The following is a 26417-nucleotide window of genomic DNA, read 5'->3' as shown; positions in this document are numbered from 1 at the left end:
TGCCAGTTGCATGCATATACTGTTTTGGTTCTGTATACTTGTTACATTGTTAGTAATGTAAAAAGGGGATTTTTTTAAAACTTTTTTTTCATCCCATAGTTCAACAGCAGATACATGTAGCTTCTCAGAAGGGGGACATGGGGAAAAGGGACAAAACAGCTTGAATGATGTAGCTTTTCTTTTTAATGCGTATACCTAATTGAAGTGCCACAAAAATCTTCAGTAGATCACAGTATATTCTGATCATGGTGTACTGGAGCAGGGTAATATACTGTCTTAGTCCGAATAAAGTCTATTAAGCAAACACATTTTTTATTTTGTTCTTGCCATCTCTTGCTCTGATTTAAGAATGTAGTTAATATACACCCACAAACCAGCCACAGACCGTTTGACTTTTAGAGGGGAAATATTGTAATGGCAAAAGTACTTTTTAAAATGCTTAGTAGTATTGTAGAAATGGTGTGCTTGGAAATGCAAGAGTCTTATGATATTTAAATTAGGAAAAATTATGAAAGAATAGTACAAGTTGGAATTTTTACTTGAAAAGAGGTTTGTGGGGAAAGAGTGTGTTTTAATAAAAAAGGTTAGAAATAAAGGCAAGAATTTTTATCTTGAGGAGCATATTCTTTTTTGAGAGGAAAATCCTAATTATATCTGTTAAAAGCACTTGATATATTGTGTGAGGGCTTTGGAATTATTGTTTCTGTAGATCCTTGTTTACAGAGAATTGGATAAAGAGCCATCTTTTTCTGTTAAACTTCTGAGGTTTCTTTCACAGTTCACTAGAGAGTGATGCTGTGAAAAAACTGTCACAAAAGAGAAACAATTTTATCATTTAGATAGGCTGAGGCTTCTAACAAGCTATTACCATCCAATTTACTGCCAAGCTAACAATAACAAAGTGGAGAGAAAGGCAGCTGTGCACAGCTTGGATTTAGAAGAGGTTCTTTCCTTTGTTATGCTACTAATATTGTTCAATAACATTGAATATGTGTAAGATAATATGCAAATATTTGAATGTTGCTAATAATTTTATGTTAAATTAGAATATTGTTTTATAATCCAAGTCTCATTATGCATCTGCTTGTTTTCACTTTGAAACACTTAAGTCTTATTGGGGTAATTCAAATGGTATGGTTAATCTAGAGTTTATTTCTTTTTGCTTTGCATAGTTTGCTCTTAAATATAGTCCCTTTTTTGCTCCTAACAGTTGATTCATTAGCAGACTTGATTAATGAGCCTTTATGGGGGGAAGAAAATGTCTACTGGGTAAAAAGAACAGGATTGGGAAGCAAATGCTGGCTTTGCAATAGGCTTGTGGCTGCACACATATCTTTAATAGTTGAATTGTAAAACATGTTGTTATGAAAAATGAAAAATTTGTGGGCATTACAAGAGACTTAGTAAGTGTTCCAGATGTTTTGTGATCATCTTGGATAGACGCTTCTTAATACCAGTTGAGTTCATGTTCTCCAGCTTCTCAAAGCTTTTTGTAATGAATAGTTTTCTGGGAAAGTTGCTGTAATTTGTTAAGCTGCTAAATTCACAGTGAGCACAATGCTAAATGCTTAGGTCCAATGTGAAGGTAATGTATCGATGTTTATTTACAGTACAGACCATAAGTGAGTTTCTACCTGTGTATAGCCGAAGTACAGGAAAGAAACTTAAGACTAAACATCAAAACCTAAAATCTGTCAGAGTGGTAGTTTTGTTTGTTTGTTTTTGTTTTGGACTTTTGTTTGTTTCTTTTTTGGTTTTTTACTTTCTGTAATTTGTACCCTGCCTGGTGCCTGATAGGTAAATTTGACAAGACCCTGAAATCTTCGCTTGTACAGACTATATTTGATCTTCTGACAATGCTTTTGAATGCTTCTGACACAGTTTTGAAGCTATAAGTAATTGCAGTCAGTTAAGAAAAGCCTTATTTCATTGTCTTGCCATCAAGTTTTCCACCTGTATAAAGAAAACAATATTGATTAAAGAAGACCCCCTGTATCCCATCCCTTCAGTATTCTTGTGGCTTCTTTTTTCGTTAGGTTTTGGACATGCTCCAAGATTCTTATGTAAACTCTGGTTTGCATATTTAATATATAGGCCTTCCTGACTTGCTGATTCATTTTTCCTTGGAGCAATAAATGCTGCCCCAAACTGCCCCCTCTTACTTCTATTTGATGATTTCTGGCATGAATCACCTGCTAAAACATATCTCAGGTGGTTCAGCTATGAAGGTTAATCCAGTTAGCATGAGATGTATTTTATCTTGGCTATGCACTTGGGGAACTCATTGTTCTGTCAGCCTGGTGTTCCCTGTAGTGCAGAAGAGGTATGGACAAGCTGTCTCAATAGGTGAAATAATTCTTCGGCCCATGGGCATTTCAACATTAATGTATTTTACACTGCTTTATTGAATGGTATTTTAGTTTAAGGACTCATGAAGCATGGTAGTTAGTTTGTCCTTTAAAATGTGTGCATTGCTAACAGCATCTGAACAAGTTTAGGTTATCAGAGGGTTGGCTTGTGTCACATGGCCAGAAATGGGTATTCTAAGGAAAACATCCTGTCTCCATCTAGGGAAATTTGTTTAATTGTATGCAAAGACTAAATGTTGGGAAGTTCATGCTTACATTATGTAAGCAATTCTTGAATCTTATTTGTCAATTAGCAATTAGCAAATAAAACCTTCATATACAATACCATAAATGTGTGTGGTGATGTCAGAGGAAAAATATGCATAAACTTGTTCTAACGTATTTAAATAGCATGGCGCATTCTGTCTTCCTCCTCCCTCTCTCCTTTTACATCTACGTTTTTCTGTGGGGATAGAATCAAGTGCTAGCTAATGAATGCAAATAAACTTCCTTCTGACAGTTGTCTTTGAATGTCAGTGCCTATTTCTTCATTTAAGATAGGGCTGTATGGCTTCTGTGCCATTTACAAACCTTACTGACAATTTCCTCTGACCCTTTGGTTTGTTGCTTCCCCTGGGCTCCTGTTTTTTTTTTCCTTAATGATGCAATTGTATCTGTGACAATATGAAAGTATATATTCCTGCTAGTGGGAAGAAATTGTGGTGAGACAGAAATGCCTAATAGAATACTTTACTTTCAGTGTTTTCTTAAGCAGTTGTGTGGAGCTGTAATGGATGTGCTGTAGTTCGCTTTTCTGACAAAATACTTTCTTTTATATGAAGTACGAATTGAAAGTGTTTACAAATTTATTTGCACAAGTGTATATCCTGTAGCGCTGCTATGTCTGGAGGATCATACAACAACGGTGTGGAGAGCTGTACAGATTGATATGCTAAAAGACTCCCCATCAGTATGAGAAATAAGGAATTTGGCTGTCACTTAAGTAAGAACAGAAATGGACCATGGAATTTTGAAGCTACCCAGTCTGCATCAAGTTCAGTCCAAAGAAGCCTTGTACACAGAAGGCAAAAAGAATGAGTTGCTTTTGATTTGTAGAGAAGGAAGTAGCATGGGAAGTGCTGTGTATTTTGAAATGCCCTATTACCATGAAGTTGTTTTACTGCAGCTTTCATGTCCTTAAAGATTTTTAGCCATCCAAGACTTAGCCATCCAGACTTGGACAAAAGGCAGGTGCATAGCGTTTCTGGAGGTCCAGGTGGTCTTCTGACATTTCTGTTGCTGAAGAGCCAATGAGGACAAAGGCAGATGAGGATAAAAGTGAGCTGGCTGATAGGTAAGTGGTGCAAAAGGAGTGAGTTTTCCTGTTATGAAGCAGTAGCTTGGTTTTAGGGTAAACAGAGATGATAGATTTTCCCCAAAAAGGAATGACTTGAAGTGAACATCAGTTACAGGGAAGAGGGAAATAAAATATCTATTAGAAAACATGCAGAAAGAAAAAACACAGCTTTATTCTAATACAAAATAAAGATATCGGAAATACTGCTCACCAAGGACTGAAGAATAATTCTAAGAATCTTTATAAAGAAAGAAGTGTTGGGTACTCAATGTGGAGGAAAAAGAGAAAGCTTATAGTTGATCTGTGTAATCGCTAGCCCTTGGTAGGAAGAGTGTGCTTGATGGTTAAACCAGCTGCCTACAATTTGGAAAAGACGAAGTGAGGGAAAAGGACTGTGCTGTTTTGGTTGTTAGCTTTACCTCTTTTCGACTTTTGAGAACTGAAAAAAAAATAAGCCACTGTGGCAAGCAGAAATAGCTTGCTATGGACCATCAAATTGCAGTTATGTACAGGATGACTCCCTAAGTGCAGGAAACTTAATTTTTATGTGCAGGTGGTCTTATACTACTAATACTAACATGTTGGTAAAAAAGATGATAGATGCAATACTCTTAGAAGTCATTATAGAAGGATTTGTAGTCATTGAAAGGAGACAAGTAACAATTGCATATTTAAAACCTACTTTTCTGGATAAATTATAAATTACTATGAATTGATTTTGATTGTACGTAACAAATACAAAGCTTAATCACCAACATTTATTTGTTCCTTTTTATAAAGAGTGCTTCAAAACCTTTCAGCCAAATCATCTGTATATAAACTCCTTTTCTACTCAGTTTTAAAGGGAAATCAGTTAAAGGATATTTTAGTAGATGCTTAGAAAACATCAAATCTAAGAGCTAATATCATAGTAGTGAGAAGTGTCCATCTGTTAATTAAATGAAGAGAAAAAAGCTATAGCAATGAATTTTGGGTATGAAGCTGAAGACTTCAGAAAGTGAAGGATGAAAGGAGTCCACCTAAAAAACATGGGATTGCTAATGTTAGGACCGCTAAAGTGAGAATGAGTTAAAATATACCAATGTGTATAAATGTAACAAATATGTTTCATTTGCTTGGCAAAATAGGAGACTTTTGTAATTGAGAAAACTGAGAAGAACCTGATGATCAAGCTGATTCCTTGTTAGGCTTGTTCAACAGACAGATGGGTCACTTTTTAAATTTTTTGATCAGTCAGAAAATTATTGTAGTCCTGTAATTAATTTGGTTCCATCTGGTTTTAGGTTAGAGGATTCATATTTTCCCCAGTATACCATGTGAAATAACGTTTTACTTTTGTGTTCTGTTCCTCTCCCCCTTGAACTAGTTTGCATAAATGAGAACAGAGCACTGCTTACCTTTTGCATGTAACTACTGCTGTTTGAGGATACAAAACTGCGTGATTTACCTGTCACTCTTGGCTAGATGTAGAAGCCTATGTGGTCTTCTTCAAGCCATGTAGAACTCAAGCAAGAGAATGCTCATGCTCAGTTTAGATGCTTATATGGCTGCTGCTGATCCTTTGATCCTTCCTTATCCTTTGTGTTAAAATGCAGACTTCAAGTAAAAAGTATTCCAGACTTACTCTAAATTTCTATTCCCAGTTACAAATATTGTAATTTATTTTGGAACTGAAATACCTCCTGTCTAATCCAGAGAAAGAACTTTCTGCAAGTTGGTGCCTGTTGTAGTAGGTCCACAGGAGAGCTGTGAAAATGGCTGGAGGACTGGAGCACCTCTTCTGTGAAGAAAGGCTGAGAGTTGGTAGTGTTCAGCCTGGAGAACAGAATGCTCTGGGAAGGGCTTATAGCACCTTCCGGTACCTAAAGGGAGCCTACTAGAAAGCCAGAGAGGGACTTTTTACAAGGGCATGTAATGAAAGGACAAGAGAGAATGGCTTTAAACTGAAAGAGGGAAGGTTTAGATTGCATATTATGAAGAAATTGTTTGCTGTGAGGGTTGTGAGGCACTGAAAAAGGTTGTCCAGGGAGGCTGTGAATGCTCAGTCTGAGACTGGACTGGGCTTTGAGCAACCTTATGTAGTGGAAGGTGTGCCTGCCCACAGCAGCGGCATTAGAGCTGGATGATCTTTAAGGTTGCTTCCAACCTGAATCATTTCATGAAGGTAGTTTCTACAGCTGTAGCTAGCTAACTGGAGCACAAGGGGAAAAAACCCACCTTCTTTTAGATATTAAGGAAATTGCTTGACTGCTGCCTATCAAGGTAGAATTGTGTATTTTTTTCTCTTGAATTTTCTGTTTTATTAAACTTCATTTGTATTTTTGCTTGCTACTATTTGGGACAGTAAAGAAACAGCCCAGGTAGATATGTCAGCTTTTAAGTTTTCTTCTTAGAAAGCCTAAATGCTTGTACCAGCATAGCTGCTCCTTTTATGCTTATATTTTTATAGGTGTAACATGTGGTGCATTTTCATGCAGAGTGGGTAAAATCCATTCTTTTCCTAAGCATTATGGTCATCCTCTGTGTAACCTAAAGGAGTTTTAGTAAGCAAACTGGAATTGCCTGTCATAATTCAACACAAATGTAGGATAGACAACAGGTTGTATGTCCTTCAGAACAGGTTAGGGTGACTTAGCTGGATAGAGGAGCACGTTATGTGAGGGGTGGTGGTGACAAACACTGGTTAGTGTGATGAGCAGCAGTATTTGCACAACAGCAGCCTGGTAACTGTCAGGATTTTATTTTTAAGTGTTGTGAATGTGAGAGATAAGGAAAATGAGAAAGAATACATGGGGAATTCATTTTATGTATCTGTGTGGGAATGCTGTCAGATGTTGCTCTGAAGAATCGATCAAGGTGATAGAAGCTCACTTTATTGACTAAGAAGGAGTCTTCCTTTTGATTTTGAATGATAAAATAGTTTGAAAAATAAGTGAAAATAAGCTGTTTATCTCTTTAATGGAAAAGGGGGAGATAGAGGTACTTCAACCACCGTTACAGTCAAGCAGTGTCCTAGAAATTATTTTGGTAATAAATGGTGCAAGTTTGTAGGCTTAAGATTTTGTTTTGTGTGTTTCGGGCAGGGGACAAGTGTGACTACAGGGACTCAAGGGATAAAGAAACGAGGATTGTTGTGGGTCAGTAATGGGCAGGGTAATCAAAGCATGTGATAAGAACATTTTTGCTTGTGGTTGAGATTATGTTCTGGTTTTTATGCATTGAATTTAAGTAGGCAATCCCAGACATGCTCACGATGTGGAGCATTCCTCTGAGCTGGGAACCCCTCAGGGACACTGATGAGAGGCAGGGGAAGGAACTTGGGGTGTGAAAAAAAACTTGAGTGTAAAAAAAAAAAAAAGTTGAAAAAGAAGAAACAGTACAGTAGTGGAGAGGAATGGACTAACCAACAAGAAATCACAATGGAGTAGATGAGGAAGCAAGAGAGATGACTCTTCAGGGACTTTCGCATTATTGAGGACTTTGTTGTTGCAAGGATCACCTGTAGATCGTACTAGGTCTATGAGAAACCTTGGACTGATATGAGATGTTAGCAACCCAACAAAGTTTTTCTTTTCCTGTTTCTGTATTTTGATATTTCTGTTTTCCTTGTTTTCCTTTTATTCCCATACCTTGTAAAGAGTCAAATTTTGACTAAGAGTCAAGACTCCTCTTTTAAATTTCCCTGATTTTGAAGCATGTCAACTGTAGTTTTCTTTACATGTGCATTTAAAGCAAACAGTAACTGATAGAAGATAAAAATGTGGTTTCTGTAGGGAGCGATTACCCAGGCATTTTTACATGTAGCAGATCTAAGTTTAAGGCTCATTAGACTTAAACTAGTGAGTGGGTATTAGATAAACTGGTTAAGCTCTCTCTCAGTGTTTGCTATTTTGGGTTTGGATACTGGCCTGCCAGTCTAATCAAAGCTGTTGAGAACATTTCTTTCATTTTAAATGAGTTGCTAATAGCACTACAGCTAGCACTCATTCTGGTCTCTATTTTTATATGTCATGGTGTTAGCATTTATTCTCAGCCCAGTCTCCTACTGATGTAAACACCAGACAACTGTTAACTTCACAGGTATTTTTTAGATTTATATAGTTTTATGGGAAAGCTGGACTATGTGTGTTTCAGAGAGCGCATGCATTAAAACTGTGTTGAATGATTTTATCCATCATTTTAAATCTGTCTTAGTTCTGATCCCTTAATGGTATTAAAATGAAAGCTGGTATCTAGGATGGATTTAGTCCATTCATCTCACTACTGATCTTTACTACTGAGATTTTTTCCATACTAGAAAAAATTTCTAGTGCTTTTTCACCAGTTACCAAAGATGACTGGCGTGTTAATAATAAACCTATTGGAAAAGGTTGATTTTGTTTTTTAGTTAGTGTCTTATTGCTAGACAGAATATTGCGTAGAGGTGTCATCTAACACAGTTTTTTTCCCTAAGAAAGTAGAATCCAGTAATCTGCAGGTAAGCAAGTGACTTGCTTTATTGCTATGAAAGCTTTAAATACATACTTAATTGTTTTGTTCAGATCTTTTATTAGCTTATTGGAGAAGGTATGAAAGATCCAGAAAAATTGATTTTTATTTTAGATTAGATCAAACAGATGTCAGGTTGTTTTTAGAGCTAATGTCTAATTGCGTTTGTCTTTACTCAGGAGTGAGAATGGAGCTGTATCCAGAAACCCCTATAAACCTCTGTTATTTGGCTTTCAAATTAAATATGCATTTCAGTTATTACTGGAAGACACTTTGAGCTGTAATGGGCAACTACAATAAAAAGGATTATTAGAAGATGCATGGATATATCTTCAAAATGCATATTAGGGCATGCAGTTTTGTAGTGCTTCTGTCAATATGTGAAGGGCACATTCCTCCAGGCAACATATCTTTCCAAGATGACCCTTCAAAGACTGAGAAATGGGGAATGAGGAGAAACCTACTGATGATTTGCAGACTGCACACAAACAAACATTACTGTACATTACGCTGTGTTGGTTTAGATTAAGTTTAGTAAAAAGCCATTAAGAATTGAGGTAAAACAACCTTCACTGTAACCTCATTGTCAGAGGGATCATAACAAACTCATATCTTGTTCTTTTCTAGACACTGCCATCTACGCAGAGTTTTAAATAACAACTGTGGTTTTGTTTGTTTCATATTCAGAAGCTATCTCTGCATTGGTTACTGCAAGTTCAATCAGCAGAGGGTTTTTTTTTTTTAGACAGGAAAAGCTAAAATTATTTTCCAATAAGTTGAATTTAACATATTAATTTCCTAAAATTTTCTTGTGAGCTGGGGATTAATTACCTTGCAGCTCTGCAATTTCAAATGATAGAAATTCTTTACTACCTTAATAAGCTGTTTGTGTTTTAATTCAGGTGGCTTGTGGTCCTGGGTTGTTTTGTGTGTTAGAGGAGGATTGTTATGCTGTTACATAGTAAAAGTCTGGGGGCAATTTATAGCTTCTTTTCATCAACAAAACAAATCACTTCTAGAGTAGTATTTGTAGAATATAAATTAGCTTGCAACACGAGGTTTGGGTGGCTTTAAATTATATGGTAAAAAGTGACAATTGTGTTCCATCATTGATTCTCAGGCAGGTAGTGAGATCTGACAGCAAGCCAAGGCTTAGTGTTTAGAAATTGGCTCAAACCATGAGGTTAAGCAGCAGCATTAGTCTTTTCAAGAGTAATGTGATAGTGTCACAGAGTAACAGATCATACCTTGGTGACAGATGGTGCATGCCTGTGTGAAGTGTAGTAGGGTAAAAATACTTTTTGGTTAGATGTTTTATATGTTTAGTCACAGCCAGTAGCTGTTGCAGTTAGTTACGAATTTAATATCAATTCAAACAGGAAACATCAGCTTCCAGTCAGACACCTGTTCAGTTGTCCGCAACTTACAAAAAAAGTTTTAATAACAGACATTTGCCTTGGGCATATACCCTTCTTGAGATCAGCGTGTTCTAAAAAATCCGTATCTCTAATTCTGCATTGTTCCAACTCCACTGTCTAATTCCTGTTTTGAACATAGAAGTGTATTATTCCTCCTGGTGTCTTCCTTTGTAACTGTTTATAGAGAACACTGATATTCAAGAATTGCTTTTCATAGTGTGTGTAGGGTGAGTTAATCATACACTGTCATGACAGTGAATTGGTGTGCACAATAATTGACAGTTGAAGCTATAACAAGTATCTGATAGTTCTTTTTTTTGTTTAAACCCACTCAGACCAGTGATAACACCCAAGTATTTTTGTATCGCTTTGTATGTTAAGATCACAGCTGAGGTTAATTTCTGTTGTGGCTGTGAATATTTAACAATTTTGAAAGCAGGTTCTCAGATTGCAAATTGTATTTGTAATCAAACTGGTCAGCAATGTCTCCTAATTCAATTTTGTAAAGCAGTAAGGAACAAAATAAATGCAGAAGGAAGTAAATGGTTCATAATAGGAATTGTTAATTGGAAAGTTATGCTTCTACACATGTGGGGGGAGAAATGATGTCTAAAAATAGATTTAAGTGTTGCTTGACTAGCACTATTCACCTCTACCCTGGAAGGAAGAGAACTCAGGAATTTACATACCGTAACAATGACTTGGCTGGTAGTGTGAGATTTATTATTAAGTATGCAATTATAGCAACTGTTTGCTGATAGTTTCTTCTCTTTCTGAAACAATTTAAATTTGAAATATCCCTTATGCTATAAAATTGTGTTTCTGAAATATGTGAAATGTAGAAGATTCATCCAGTTCCTATGGATATAGGAATAGTACCTATTTTATAATGTATTTCAGACAACTGCTAGGTGATTATTGGTTCTAACATTTTAGTATTTAATTCATAATTGGTAAATTCAAATATAAAGCCTCAACTGATTAAGAGCCCAAACTGTGTTGCAGAATCTCCTGGACTAGCCACTAGCAATAAAAGGCCACAGGCACAAGATGAATTCATACATTTAGGGCCACAAACATTCACAGAATTGCTAAAATCTGTAGGCCAAATTCTGCCGCAGCCTTCTGTATTTTGATAGTCTGAAACAGCTCCAGCGTCCAATTTTGTGCTGTGGCACACAAAGCTGTGGCATAACTGGCAAAATGTCTGCCTGATCCATCAGGTGTATTGAGAGTATGTTTGCCTGCCTATGTTTTACACTGAGAGAAATATTAGTCTTTATTGGTGTGTAAGCAATAGACTGTTCAACTGGGGTGTTGGACACCTGTACTTAAATGTTGTCCAAGAGGACTTGAACCTTAGATCACTTGTGGTTTAACATAGAAATGCACAGTCTATGACAATCTTGGGGTCATTCAGATGAATGGCTTATCCTGGGATTTGTTTTAAGTCTCACATGCTATTGGAGAATTTAGTAGACAGTTAAATATTGTGCCTAAAATCATTGCCGGAAGTTCTTATTCCATGTGCTTTCTCTCGTGCTTGGTAGTCATACCAGTTTGAGTTTCTAAATTCTCTTTTCCTCCTACTAAGTAGTTAACATATTATCTATTAGTGAATCATCATCTACTTAATGCAGTGTTTAGACAAGCACTCCTTACACAGAGGAGTGTGGGTGTTGGCTGCCACCAGTATTTTATATATGCCCACGGTCATTATAAGACATGGTGCCATATTTCTGAAGTACTGCACAAATAAAGTATTTCAATATCTGATAAAGGATGTGGTCTTGATGAGGTAGAGGAGGTAAAAGGGTTTATCTGATGAATGACAGCAGGCAAAAAGAAATAAGGGTGATGATAATAGGTGGTTAAACTTCTATTATGCTATTTAATTTAGATCAAATGTGTCCTTTCTAGAAACAGTGGTGTACATTCTAGTGTTGTTTAGTGTGTGTGTGTATGACTCAGTTTCATGTTTTTAGTTATTAATCTTACTGCTGATTCTGTTTGTATATTCTGTCTCTTGTATTCTTACTCTCTTTGTTATTGGTTTTCTGAATTTTCCACATTCCTCCACTTTATCATCATCAGTCTCTCTTGTGCTGCTGTGAAAGAAGGCTGAGGTCTGAGCACACTTTCTACAGCTAACAAGTAGGACTGAAAGAGTTCTGACCTTTTGGTGTAGTCACTCTCTGGGTTCGATGTGCTGATGGGAAACTAGAAATTTGAGGGGGGAAAGGGTGAAGAGGGTCACATAGAAGCAAAGGGTGAGTGCACCAGATCTAAATAGTTTTCTCTTGTTGAGTTCTCATGTCACATTGTTTGTGGTGCTAATTGGCCTCCTCATGTGACAAAGGTATGTTCAGTTCTCCCAAAAGTTGCTGTCAGTTCTGTAGCAGCAGTGGAAATCTTTGGAATGGCTGATACTTGAGTGAAAGTTGTCATAACTTACAAAGGATGAGTTGTTTTTTATTTTTTCTTTTTAATTTGTAGATTGAATCAAGTTGGATTCACTGTGTTACCACTAACAACAAAGCTTCCTCAGGGTTAACCAGACCTTGGTGTGTAACTTGGTGCGGCTACTCACTTTTAGTCAGTGAGTTAGCACAAGTGTCACTTGGAGAAAAATAGCTTGGCAAAGAGTTGTGATAGTGCAAGGGGTACAGACTGTTGCTGTTCTGAAATGTGTTGGTTTGGTGGTCCCTAAAAATGGTCTGTGAGGCCAAGATAAGTGGTCTAGCAAGCCATGTCTTCTTGATTGAAAACGCTGAATAGTTTTCTCTCATGCTTGTTTTGTTTCTTGTCTTTTTTATTATGTTCAGGTGTGGCTGTATTGTGTACTTCAAAGACAAGAATCAAGTTGTTGTGAAAAGAGATCACTAAACCTGCTTTTTGTGTTGTATAAAGTGTATATTAAATGAACACAACATTTAAGGATGCCAAGAATATTAATATTTTAAAGCCGCCTTAAAATTCTTGATTTATAGCATTAATTTGGATTGGAAAATCAGTCTTGTGACTCTCTTTTTATTCCTTGCTTAGTTTCTGGTTATTTGAGCTAATGCAATGGCATCAGAGTAACAGAGACAGTAAAGCCTTAAACAGGATGATTAGCAACAGAATACAGCAACAATTTAATTCACATCTACCATTCTGGAAAGCAACCCTGGTTTATAGAATTTAATAAATTGCAAGTCTGTGAACTCTGAATCTGCTTTGGTGAATATATGTTATTTTCTGTAAAGCAGAATATATTGAGAAAAGCTATCTTGGTTCTGTAAAGAGATTTTTCTGATACCTTTATTGTGAGATGGAACATTGTATGTTATGAATTAATGAATTATTGAATAAATGTGTCTTTATTCTGTTGCTTTTTTGCACTTGTAAAATGAGCACCTAAGAGTAATTACATGGACTAGACAATTTTGTTAGAGTGGAATCTCAACTTTCTCCCCTGGAAATGTTTTTGAATAAGCCAGCTGATCTTCTTCATCTGACAAGCTGACATTGACCTTAAGAGGAGAGTAGACTTTTACTTTGTTGCATTTAATGTTGAAGTTTGCCTTAATGTGGTAGTGTCGGTGGTGGGTTGGACAATATGATCTGGAGGGGCCCCTAACAACCTCCATCATTCTGTTCAGAATAGTCGGGGAAACGAAGTAAAATAGTGCTGTATTTTACTGGTTTTATGGAGAATATGGGGTTTCAAGGTAATTAAAAGTCACAGTGGGATTCTTATCTTAGCAACAGCTAGGCCTTCTGATGGTATTGTAGATATAATTGTTTATGCTTAATAGCAACATGGTATTTTGTTCTTATAGAATAACTTTTCAGAGTGTATGTGCTGAGGCTTATGCTTTGGGAAACAGGCATCCTGATTCATAAATGATTCCTTGCAGTTTTAATTCTGAAACTCTTCCAATCTGGTGCATGTGCATTGTAGCAGTGTTTCACTGTGAGATCAAATGCAGACATACTGGTCATTTCTGCACTAGTTCCACTACTGTAAAATGGAGTTTTGAATCTCAAGAAGTTTTTCTAAGTCTAGGTATGTCTGTTTTGTTGCAAAATTACAATTTGCTCTCAGAATGCTTAGACAGGAAGAGTTTTTGAAGCTATATCCACACAGATGAGATAAATAATTTGGAAATACCTTCTTAAAAAAATTGAGGTCACAGGTGCAGTCTTCCTTTATGTCTTGGAGACCAGACCCTTCTTTGACCAGCTTCCACAAGGGAAAGTAATCAACCATAAAATCCAGCAGATCTCTTTTATCTGTATATGTGCAAGTATGAATGTGTTTCCTTAATTGTCTTGTATAAAAGTGTTGTTATGGTATTGTAAATAATAAACAAAGTTTCATTTTGTCACACTCCAGGCATTCCATTCAGTTTTAAGATACTTAAAAATATCTGTAATGGAACTGTAGATAATTTGGCAGAACAATGTAACTCTTAATATTAAAGTATAATTGATATAGGAGGTTAGCTAGTCCAGGAACCTATCAAAGTGCCTTTTCCATTCCATATGTCGGTAAGCATACCCGTATCCCTTGGCAGAACACTTCTCAACTGCATGTCCTCTGCAGTATACCAGCAGGTTACTTTGGGGCATGCTGGAAGCAAATGTGGATCTTTGTGTGCTTGCTTAGAATGCACCATCAGCTGTCCTGTTCCTGCATTAAGGGATTCTGGATGGTCAGCAGCTGTGACAGAATTGGTCCTAGGAGGTAATAAATCCTCAAGTATGTCAGTCTTGTGCCACTTAAATAATGTTTCATTATTAACATCTTAGATTTGTCCACCCAAGATCAGTAAAAAGATAGTGCTGCTCCTGAAACTTGTCAGATTTTTTGTCAATGAGACATTGTCTCTTTGCTTCACTCTAAATGTCTGGCTTTGGTTCAGACACCAGAAACAGCGAGATGTGATGACAGCATCTGCTTCCAGGAAAAGTAAGATTCATTTTTTCTTGAGAAACCTTTGTGACTCCTTGGTCCTCCCCTCTCACTCCTCCCTGTTCCACAGGTGGGGAATCCGAGATTAACTAAACTGTCTGTGGTCTGTAGACCTTTCTACTTTGTGCAAAATATCTGTTTAATTTCAAAAGGTATACTGTCTAGGGATAAATATTTTCCCAGCTGTGTTTATCTTTTGTTTCCTCAGTCAAAATCATATGTTATTTTGTTTGCTCAAATCTAGCTCACTGTAAGGCACACATTTCTCACCAGTGTAGCAGGTTGTGGTTGAATCAGAATCTTGCCAGTAACCACTGACAGTAAAACTTATTTCTTATCATTGTGTATGAAATGATTATGCACATCTGTGTATACTCTCCTGATACTTAAAACAAAATTATGATTATTGGCATCCTTGTGCAGGCAAATCCTGCTTCATGAGAACAGTGATACTGATTGTGCATACAGTTGCACTTCCTCAGTTGGCTTTGGAACCCCTCCTCTTCCTGATCCCAGCTCCAAAAGGAAAAAATATAACTGGTTTCCTTGCCCTAAAATTGTTCTTGGTTTACAAGATAGATTTTAGTAGTGCAGCGTGAGATCCATTTCTGCTTAGTGTTAGTCTCTAGTATGGATAATCTTGATTGATGTAAAGTCTTTTTAGCTAAACATACTTTCTTACTGAATATGAATGGGTGTTTAAGGACAAGCACAGATAATCTGGATTCTGCAATACTCTTCTGGAATTAGTTAAAGAAATAATTTGCAGTTTTTACTATTTTCAGTATTCAGAATGGAGGATGGTTGTCATGGGCTGAAGGCTGCCTGAAATGTCTCTGAAACAAGGAATGTTTAAGATACTTATTTCCAACCCTTCCTGAAATGAAGAGCTCGTTGTGGTTTACCTGCCCTCCTATTTCCTTTGCCACTTCCCTCAGGACCTCATCAGGTCCCATGGGCTTTGGCACCTTCAGGTTCCTTGGATGGTCTGTAATCTGATTTTTGCCTACAGCTGGTAGTTCTTCATTGTTTCAGCCTTCTCAGTGTCCCAGGTAACCTGGTCTCCCATTTCCTCTGGAGAGGGCCCACATATTCCCTAGTCTTGCTTTTATCACCCACATATCTATAGAAATCGTAGAAGTTATAGAAAGACTTGGGCTAGAATGTACCTTAAAGATCATCAAATTCTAACCCCTTTCCATGGACGGAGATACCAGGCACTAGTTCAGGTGGCTCAGGGCTGCATCCAACAGGGCCTTGAACACTTCCAGGGATGGGGTGTCCACAGCTTCTCTGGGCAACCTGTTCCAGTGCTTCATCACCCTCATAGTAAAGAATTTCTTCTTGTTCTGGATGCAGCACTATTGATGGGGTGGCACAAGGGCAGAGAAGAGAGGCAAGAATCACCTCCCTCAATGTACTGACCATGTTTCTTCAGATACAGCTTAGGATGCCTTTGGCTTTGTGGGCTCTAAGTGCACACTCTTGGCTCATGTCCAGTTTTTGTTCACAAGAACCCCCAAGTCCTTCTCGACAAGGCTACTCTCAATGAGTTCTTCTCCCAGTCTGTATTCATATCTGGGATTACACTTAAGTGCAGCACCTTGCACTTGGCCTTTTTGAACTTCATGAAGTTCACATGGACCCACTTCTCAAGTTTGTCCAGCTCCCTATGGGTGGCAAAGAAGCCATCTTATAGAAGCTTTTCTTGTTGCCCTTGATGCCCTGGCCAGATTTCATTTTATCAGTGCTTTAGCTTTCCTAACCTGATCCTTGTCTGCTTGGACAATCTCTGTTTCTCTCAGGCTACCTGTCCTTGCTTCCACCCTCCACAGGCTAAAGCCAGTGGTAAGTTGGAAGTGAAATATGTAGATGGAACAAGAAATGCTTGTTCGTGTAGATATGAGCAACCTTCGGGGTACAGTGATCAGAACAGCTGTGCTGGGAGAGTCCAGCAGCCCATCTGCTAAGCATTTTCTAGCAGCAGTTGGGTTATACTTAAAAAATAGTAAAAACAGGAGGAACACATGATAGTTCCTCCAAATACTCTCCCCATCCTTTAAGCTGAGTGCTAGGGCTTTTCTATTGTGCCTTTTTGGTTGGAGAAACCTGACAGAATACTGAGACTCAGTCTGATGTGACTGATAACCTGTGCTAGAGCACAGTTCAATAGGATTTCATTAGGTATTGTTACCTTGAGGGTAACTTCTCACTGCTCATCCAAAGTCACTTCTGCAAAACAAGTAGGAAGGTGGTGATCTGAACTAGTTGAGGTCCCTCCCACTCTTATGATGATTTCATGGTGGGCTGATTCTGCTTTTATTGGAAAGGCATGAAATACAGTTCCATTTACAGGTAAATCCTTTGAATGAAGCTACTACTTGTGATCCCCACAATTTAAATTATTTTCTGTGTACTGCAAATTTGAAAAATTATACCCTGCCTGACTTAGCTTCTTGGCTGTTCTACATGACTTTGTGCTCAGTTAGATGATCTGTCTGACCACAGTGACATTTAATCCCTCTGAAGATATGTTCTACTTCTGTCTTTGTTAGAGGCAAAATTTAACCTTTCCATAGGTCCAGCTGCTAATTTTGAGTGTGTTCGGTCAAACGCACTGGATGTTTTTGCTTGTTTATAGTTGTCCTACTTCAGTGAAGCTAGTGTCAGAGATCTGTTATGCCTTATGTGTTGCAACTTTCTAAAAAATTCCTGAAGTTAATAATGCAAAAATGTGCTCTTTTTATGTTTGGTTAATTTTTGATGTATTTTTTCTTAGTTTTCTTCAGAATTGTGTATGAAGAAATCTGTGTGATATTTAATATTTTAAAACTGTAATTATAAAAGGAGTAAAAATGAAACAACTTTATAGACAGAGTGCTTTAAAAAAACAGTAGGATAAAAAAGGCAATGTTTTCTACATAAAAGAATTATCTCCTTCAAAAGTATATGTGCAGTTTTACTGTCTTGAAAAGTCTTTCAAGTACTCTGAAATATTCAAGTTCTTGTTCACACACATGTACAGCTTTTCTTTTTAACAAAACCAAAACTTTGAAAGCAAAATACATATCCAATACAATATAACATCACTTTGTTCTTATCTAGTATGATAGAGTTGACTAAAATTTATGTAACTTTCTCTTAAACAGAATGTTGACTTTGAAAGCTCAGGGAAGAAGAAGCAGCAGGGAGAAAAAAGTAACACAGTGGTAAGTACATTATTTTTATTTTCTCTGGACCAACTGCACAATATCTTGAAATAGAAATCCTCTTCTTTATTTCTATTTTGTTATAATCACTTTCAGAGCACTTGAATTTTATTCTGCATCTTCTCTCATGTTATTTCAAAGACAATTTTTTTTAGTTCTGGATATCTGTTGAAGACCCAAGTGAATTATATCCATTTCCATATATTTGTGTATATATATAGAAAGGGGAATATATGGAAAAGGAAAATAATTCAGTTTTAAAACTTGATGAACATTATTAAGTATTTTGGCTTGAGAACTTTAATTTTTTTTATTTTAGTTCTTAAAAAAGATAAGCAATTTTTCAAAAACTTGGATGAAAGATGCTTGAAAAAATGCTTAAAATGCCTGTTGGGCCTCTTACTTTACTTTCTGGTTTGCCGATCTGCATCATCATGGCTAGGCTTCGCGAACGAAGATTTGGGAAGGGCTCTACCTACGTTTGTTGCAGGCACGTTGGTGGCTAAAAAGGCCAATACGAGATAAACATGTCCAGTTGCAAAAGGCACAGCAGAAAGACTCCTTAGATGGTATATTCTGCAAGGCTCGATTCTTTCTGCGTTGCCTTTTCTCTTCAAGGGTGATCCTGCGAGCTTTCTTAAAAGCATCAGGAACGTTACAGATGGTGTGTCTCCAGGCCCCCCGACTGGAGGCCAGAGTAGACCAGTTATGGTGGTCAATGTGGCCAAGGCTGAGATGTTGTTTCAGGGAGTCCTTGTATCTTTTCTTCGTGGCTCCTCTCATGTGGCAGCCGGTGGCAAGTTCACCATAAAGCAAGATCTTAGGGAGGCAGTGGTCCTTTGTCCTGGAGACGTGTCCTGCCCAACGCAGCTGTGTTCTCAGCAACATGGCCTCAATACTTGTGACTGCTGCTTGTTCTAGAACAGATGTATTAGTCACATAATCTGACCAGTGGATGTTTAGGACTGTACGGAAGCAGCGTTGATGGAAGCGTTCTAGGAGACGCAGGTGGTGGTGGTAGATGACCCATGATTCAGATCCATATAAGAAAGTAGACAGCACTATGGCTCTGTAAACACTGATCTTTGTACTTTTCTTCAAGTGTTTATTACGCTATACTCTTTTATGGAGTTTACCGAAAGCACTATATGCCTTTGCTAACCTGTTGTCTATCTCCCTGTCAATCTTACCATCCGAGGAGATGAGGCTGCCTAGGTAATTAAACTGTTGGACTGATTTGAGCTCTGATTGGCCAATGGTGATGTGGGGGTGATGAGGGACTTCCTGAGGTGCAGGTTGATGAAGAACTTCTGTCTTCTTTAAGCTGACTTCCAACCCAAAGAGCTCAGCAGCGTCTGCAAAGCAGGATGTTAAACGCTGCAGGGCTGCTTCTGTGTGGGCAACAAGGGCGGCGTCATCAGCGTAAAGCAGCTCCCAGACAAGATGGTTTAAGGTCTTGGTGTGGACCTTCAGTCGCCTTAGGTCGAATAGGCTTCCATCAGTACGATATCGAATGTAGATACCATCCTGATACCATCCTGATCACCGAGGTCTGCCGTGGCCCTTTGGAGCATCATGCTGAAAAAGACTGTGAATAGGGTAGGAGCGAGAACGCAGCCTTGTTTCACGCCGTTCTTTATTAGAAAGGGCTCAGAAAGTGTGTTGCCGTATCTGACTTGGCCGTGCTGATCCTCGTGGAGTGATATGATCATTTTAAGGAACTTGGGGGGACATCCTGAATGTTCCAAAATCTCCCATAGACCTTTTCTGCTCACAGTATCGAAGGCCTTGGTGAGGCTGACAAAGGTTACATAGAGACCTGTTCTCTATACTTCTCTTGTAGCTGTCTGAGAACAAACACCAGGTCTGTGGTACTCCTGTTGGCTCTGAAACCACACTGACTTTCAGGTAGAATTTCTTCTGCTATAGTGGGTATTAATCTGTTCAAGAGTATTCTTGCCAGGATTTTGCCAGCAATGGAGAGCAGAGTAATACCATGGTAATTTGAGCAATCTGATTTAATTCCTTTTTTCTTATACAAGGTGCTGATGACTGCATCACAAAGGTCTGGTGGGAGTTGGCCTAGTTCCCAACAGTGCACCACAAATTCATGAAATTTAGCATGGAGTGCAAGGCCCCCATGTTTCCAGACTTCAGGTGGAATTCCATCAACCCCAGCTGCCTTGTTGATTTTCACCTGCTGTATGGCCTTGAGGGTTTCTCCTAAAGTGGGGGCAGTATCCAGTTCATACTTTACTGGTTGTTGTGTGATGGACTGAGTAGCTGAGTCTTGGACTACATGGTTGGTACTGAAAAGAGTCTGAAAGTGTTCAGACCATCGATTCAGAATGGAGGTTTTATCTGTCAGAAGCGTTTTTCCATCAGCGCTGAGTAGAGGGCTTTGGACCTGGTATGTAGGCCCATATGCTGTTTTCAAGGCCTCATAGAATCCTTTGTAGTCACCTGCATTTGCGCATAGTTGAGTTTTTACAGCTAGATTGATCCACCACTTGTTCTGGATGTCACAGAGTTTCTGTTGGAGCTTGCTACATGCAAGACGAAAGGCTATTTTTCTTGTGTGACAGGATGGCAGTGCAAGGTGTGCTTGGTGGGCGGTTCTCTTCTTCCTCAACAAGTCCTGGATTTCTTGATTGTTTTCATCAAACCAGTCCTTGTTCTTCTTGAAGGAGAACCCTAAGGATTCTTCGGAGGATTGCAGGATGCTGTTTTTAATATGGTGCCAAATGGATTTAGGGGAGGAATCTGCAGAATGTGTGGAATGGTTTTCAAGCCTAGTTTGAAGGTTAGCCTGGAATCTGTCTCTTACTGTGGCTGATTGGAGATTGTTGACTTGGAGTCTTCTCCTTGGGATACTGCCCCTTTTAGGTTTGAATGTGAGATTGAAGTCAAGTTTACAGCGCACAAGCCGATGGTCTGTTTGGCATTCTGCGCTGGGCATCACGCGAGTATGGAGGACATCGCGGACATCTCTCCATCGTACCAAGACATAATCGATGAGGTGCCAATGCTTAGATCTGGGGTGCATCCAGGTTGTCTTCGGACTATTTTTCTGCTGAAAGATGGTATTGGTGACGGTGAGCTGTTGCTCCACACAGAATTCTAGCAGAAGTCGACCATTATCGTTGCAGTTTCCAACACCATGCTTGCCTAATATGCCTTTCCATGCTTCAAAATTCTTACCTACTTTGGCGTTGAAATCACCAAGGATAATGATCTTATCACCTGCAGGCACCTTTTGGGTAAGGCGGCGCAGGTCAGCGTAAAATTTATCTTTTTCAGCAGAGTCAGCTTGGAGAGTTGGGGCATATATACTGAAGAGGACAACGTGTTTGTTGTTGTGGAGTGGAAGGCGTAGGGAGATAATGCGGTCAGAGTGACCTGTCAGCAGATTTTCAAGTTTGGGAAGAATAGAGTTTTTGATCATGAAGCCGACACCTGAGAGATGTTTTTCGGTTCTGGGCTTACTTGACCAAAAGAGTGTGTAACCGGCACCATGTTCTCTGAGGCTGCCTTCCTCGTGAAGGCGGACTTCACTGAGAGCAGCAATGTCAATGTTGAGATGAACCAGTTCATGGGCAATTAGGGCAGAACGTTGCTCAGGACGTCCGCTATCCGCAGAATCGAGCATGGTTCTGATGTTCCAACATGCTAGAGTTAATTTAGGTACACCTTTGGAGGCAGGTGCATGCCTTTGTCTTTTGCTCTTTGTGCGACCGCATTGGAAGAAGATGCCCGTTGGTCTGCGGTTAACCAACCGGGTGAAGGTGGAGATGAGCTTTGTTTAGGCCACCTTTTCTAGGCCCCTCTCTGAGTGGAGCAAGCAGTGCTGTCCTTGAAAAGGCTGCTTGGTCGTTCAGGGTGCTGCCCCAAGAGACCGTCATCTCCGGTCAGTCTCAAATGACCAATATCCTGAACCGCCTGCATGCAGGGTTGAGTCTGCGGCTCCCAGTGCACCTTTCACCTGCCGTTTCAACCCTCGCCCGTTGCTACAGGGCTTTTTGCATGTAGGTAAAGCCTTCAAGCCTGTGCAATGGATTTTTAGGTGGGGTGCAGTATGCGTGGAACTGAACCCACCCTTTAATCCTGAGGTTCGTCTGCCAGGGCCAAGCGAGCTTGGACGGTGGCAGTGAGGTCCTCAGGACGTAGGTTTGATTAGAGTGACCTTCTCTTAGATGGATGGCCTTACAGGGCTAAGCGAGCTCCATCTGCCCGGGTTTGGGATGAGAGTTGTCCTTCTCCTAGCCAGAAGGCTAACAATCTCATCCTGCCCAAGAACGTAGTGTATCTAGTCCTACGGTTTTGACCTGTCTGGCATGGGCGACCCTACCAAAGGCATGTACCATTGCCAACATAGCTTGCAACCATATAGGGGCACACAGGCTACGTTCCTGCTAGAACGATTTGTGCAAGTCTTTCATTTCCTACTTTACTATCACCTATTTATATACAATCATAAGGAGATACCCAGGAACAACCCTTTGTCCTGCCCACCCTTTCAGGACGTAACAGAGCAAAGCAAATATATCCAGAATATGCGGAACTTGGGCAGTAGCCGCAGGTGAGCCAAAAACAAAAAGACAAACAGACCGACCAACCGTTCTGGCCTTCATACCCATTCAAGGCTGGAGTGCCTTTCAAGGCCCCAGTCTGGCTGGGACCCCCATCACTCTAAAGGAACCCCACTACCCATCCTGACCATATCCTTCCTCTACTGTGTTACCAGTTATCTTCAGGCGCACTGCTCACCTGTGACACTTCACACAGGATTGCCCCAGTCTCCCTCCTGCCAATCAGAGGACCCCCATGGCCCGCTCGATACCCCTCCCCTCCCTTCCCCTCCCTTTCCCCCTGTACTCCCCCTTCCCCCCCAAACCTGGAAGGGCAAACCTCTGTGTGCTCCAAAGCTGCCCTCTCCTTCTCCGTGGGCGTGCAGCAACTGCCGGCAGGGCTACCCATCTCTATCCCCTCTCATGCTGCAGCTGCGGCTGTGGACCAAACCGCGGACGCAGAGCGCGCATGCAGCACTGGAGGGGGACCTTTGCTGATCTAAAGCCTAGGCATACATCACATCATGTCATTTCTCTCTTACTGGTGGGTTAACATTTTTTAGCTAGAGAGCATACGTAAGAACATGAAAAGTATTAACAATTATACAAGACAAAGTTCAGTTTGCTGTTCAAAGCTCTATGAAAAAACAATGTTCAAAATCAGCTTTTTCTTTATTAAATTGTGCCAGTGCAGATGGTACTATGTTGCTTTTGCCTTATATTGTAAGGATTTGTAGAGGCAAGTATTTTTCATGAATAAAAAGAATGCCCAATAGAATATTTTGTCTTTAGAATCTCTCTATGAATTCCTGTGGAGGAATCATTATTGCCCAGTATTCCTCCTGCCCCAGAAGAAAACCCCCAACAACATATGAGAGCAGCTTCCATCTGCTCTGATTTTATTAATAGTGCTGCTCAGATTGTGGAAATGCTAATAAATATTGACTCTTCAATGACTGTAATTTTGAGACTATAAAATATCAGTTTAAAGGATACAAAATCTTCTACATACTTTATTTGGCATTGCTACAAACAGTATATGCTTCAGTAGATAGAAGCATGTAGCACATGCTTGTGTTTTCCAGCCTTTTGTGTAGCCTACAATGCTGTAGGCTTTGTGTGCTTTGGCATTCTCCACTGAACTAATAATCTATGCTGTTGCTGGATTGCCTCAGCTGTGGTTACTGCTCCCTAAGGTTTGTTGCTTCCTATGGGCAAATGACTAGCGATGCCTCTTCCCTTCACTTCCCCTATGCTGACTCATCTCTTTTGACTGTGTTAACTGGAGGAGTTAAGACATTATCTCTTCCTTTCTGTTTGAATAGATGTGGACAGTGTGATACACAGTATTTACTTGTACGGTAGATACAGATGTAATGCCTCAAATGACTAAACCTGAAACATAAGTGGTTTAATATGGTTTTGTAGCTCTTTCAGAAGCTTACCATCTCTTAATCTGGTTGCTCTGTGTATTTAGTCTCCATTGTTTTCTTTGTATAGAAAGCCGGGAACTTGACCCGTTTGTTTCCATGGATCTTTTTTCACAGTAACAGTAACAGAAAATGGATTTATTTAATGTAGAAATTAGTGGATTCTGAAAGCAAAGGAGTTCTGAAGTAGCTTGGTTACAGCTAGCTGTACCAAATAGCTGTGATTACTAGCTATACAGTAGCTGTGATTATTTCTACTGCATATTTTTTTAAAAAAAGGGATATAGGGGCTAGTGGGAGTGGAGTGCACTTCAGTATCCTTTTGGGATAAATATTTCATGTTCCTGGCTATGTATTAACTTAAAAATGAGAAACATTAAATCCGAACTTTGTCAGTTCCATAATGTAAAGGAATTCTTTAGCCATTTGAAAACATCAGTGTTGACATACTGAAATATCGATATCACAGCTTTTAAAAAAGCTTGGGTTTTTTGTATGTTCCATGAAGGTTGATGGGACTCCTGCAGTTTCCTTCAAACTTCAGTTTACCATAGTAAAAATCCTTGCATTTATATGGCGTTTGTTTTTCTTTTTTTTGTTTATAGTCTGTGGAGAAGTGAATGAGACTCAAGCACAGTGGTTTTAAAAATCAGTTTATTCCTCTTAAGATTTTCATAGTAACACAACAAATATGCACCCAAAGAATATGCAATCAAGTCAAACATCAAAAATGAAGCTCAGATCTAATGCTAATTGCATCATTGTTAATGGTATCCAATTAGAAACCATTCTTCAGAGGAAATGTTATAGTGGCACGTACTTGGATAGATTGGCTGTCCAGATGGAAGTTAGTTTCTAAAACTGTCTCAGGAAAAGACCAAACGAAAATGTGTGAGAACATACTTGCAACTATCTGGGCTGCAATTGTGTTGTGACAGTGTGTGTGTATTACAGTGTAGTAATGTAGTAATATGTTAATATGAAACGTCAATATAAATATTTTAAAAAGGTTAAAATTATAATTGCTTGGGTATCTCAACATTTTAAAATTTAGTTTTTACTGTAAACTTACTCTGTAATTTTTCTCATATTTTTTTCGTTTTTGCTAAGGATGTTTCTGTAATATGTCTTGCCATTTTGTCTCCCTAAGAAATATCAGGATGGTTGAATTACAGACCTGCACTCTCATATACCTGTGCCTTATTGATGTGTTGGCCTAGCCTTACAAGGATATTGAATAATTGCTGCATTTCAGTTAAAGACTGTCCTTGAAATAGAATGTGGCAATACAAATACTATAATACTATCAGATCTACTGTAACAACAGTGGACTGTATCTATGTGGTGGGTTGGCCTTGACTGGCTGCCAGGTGCCCACCAAACCTCTCTAACTCCTGATTTCAGCAGTGCAGAGGGGCAGGGAATGGCAGTTCCAACCAGTTCATCACATGCTGTCTCTGCTGCTCCTTCCTCCTCTCATTCTTCCCCTTCTCCCGTGTGGGGTCTTTCCCACAGAAGACTGTCCATCATGGACTTCTCTGAAGTAAGCCCTTCCCACGGGCTGCAGTTCTTTACAAATTGCTCCAGTGTGGGTCCCTCCCACTGGGTGCAGCCCTTCAGGCACAGGCTGCTCTAGGGTGGGTCCCCCATGGAGTCACAACTCCTGCCAGCAAACCTGCTCCAGCATAGGCTCCTCTCTCCACGGGGCCACAGGTCCTACCAGGGGCCTGCTCCAGCACAAGCTTCCCACACAGTCACAGCCTCCTTTGAACATCTACCTGTTCCAGCATGGGGTTCTCCATCGTCTGCAGGGCAATCTCTGCTCTGGTGCCTGGAGCACCTTTTCCCTGTCCTTCACTGACCTTGGTGATTGCAGGGTTATCTCACGCATATTGTCACTTTTCTCCCCTGGCTGTTGTGCAGCTGATTTTTATGGTTCCTTAAATATGTTATCATAGAGGGACTACTAAGATTGCTCCACTTTGGCCAGTAGTGGGTCCATCTTGGAGCCAGCTGCAATTAGTTAGCTGGTGGCAGCTTTAGGAAGCTTCTGCATGTGGTGTAGTCACACCTGCAGCCCCCTTGTAGAAGCCAAGCAGATAAGAGGTTAATGTGTTTGTCTCAAACACCAGTAGCAGGATAGCCATGGAGCCAACCAAGGACTGTTGGTAAGAACAGCCAAGGACTGTTGGCAGTAACACGCTGTGAGAAAGAACAAGATGTGGCTGGAGAAGAGGGCCATTTGGAGGTAGGACAGCACTTTTCTGGGACAAATCTCCTTGTTCTAGGTCCTGGAGGTAAGCACAAAACCATACAGCACAGGCACAGAAATGAGGTGAAGAAGCGGGCATGGACTGTAGGGGGGAAATCAACACCACCGAAGACCCCCAAAGCCCTCTGACACATTTCCAGAAAGGTCTAGAAGAACACACTGTGCATGATAACTAATTAGCACAGAAAGTGTGACACTTATCTCCAGGGCAGGGAAAGCTTATGTATAAAAACGTACCACCACCAAGCCCAGGTGTGTGGACGCCCCCAGAACCCTGGACACCCCATCTGCTGGATCAGTGCTGGAACCAGGACTGGTGATCTCTCTCCCTTCCTCTCTCTCTCTCCCTTCCTCTCTCTCTCTCCCT

The 26417-nt window shown here is 39.6% G+C and overlaps 1 protein-coding gene across 6 annotated transcripts in view; it reads left to right on the top strand.

The window, feature by feature from the left end:
• The window catches only part of ERBIN (erbb2 interacting protein), a 116066-nt gene that overhangs the window by 19994 nt on the left and 69655 nt on the right, over positions 1-26417 (top strand). For all 6 annotated transcript variants that reach the window (XM_027671377.1, XM_027671375.1, XM_027671378.1 and 3 more), the window contains exon 3: positions 17721-17780. The gene's annotated coding sequence lies outside the window, so the exon portion shown is untranslated. The remainder of the gene's footprint in view (positions 1-17720; positions 17781-26417) is intronic.

The sequence above is a fragment of the Neopelma chrysocephalum genome, unplaced genomic scaffold (assembly GCF_003984885.1).
Source record: "Neopelma chrysocephalum unplaced genomic scaffold, ASM398488v2 Primary Assembly neopelma1_97102, whole genome shotgun sequence".
Classification (NCBI taxonomy): Eukaryota; Metazoa; Chordata; class Aves; order Passeriformes; family Pipridae; genus Neopelma; species Neopelma chrysocephalum.
The sequence above is the reverse complement of the archived record's forward strand: the minus strand, read 5'-3'. Positions and strand labels throughout refer to the sequence as shown.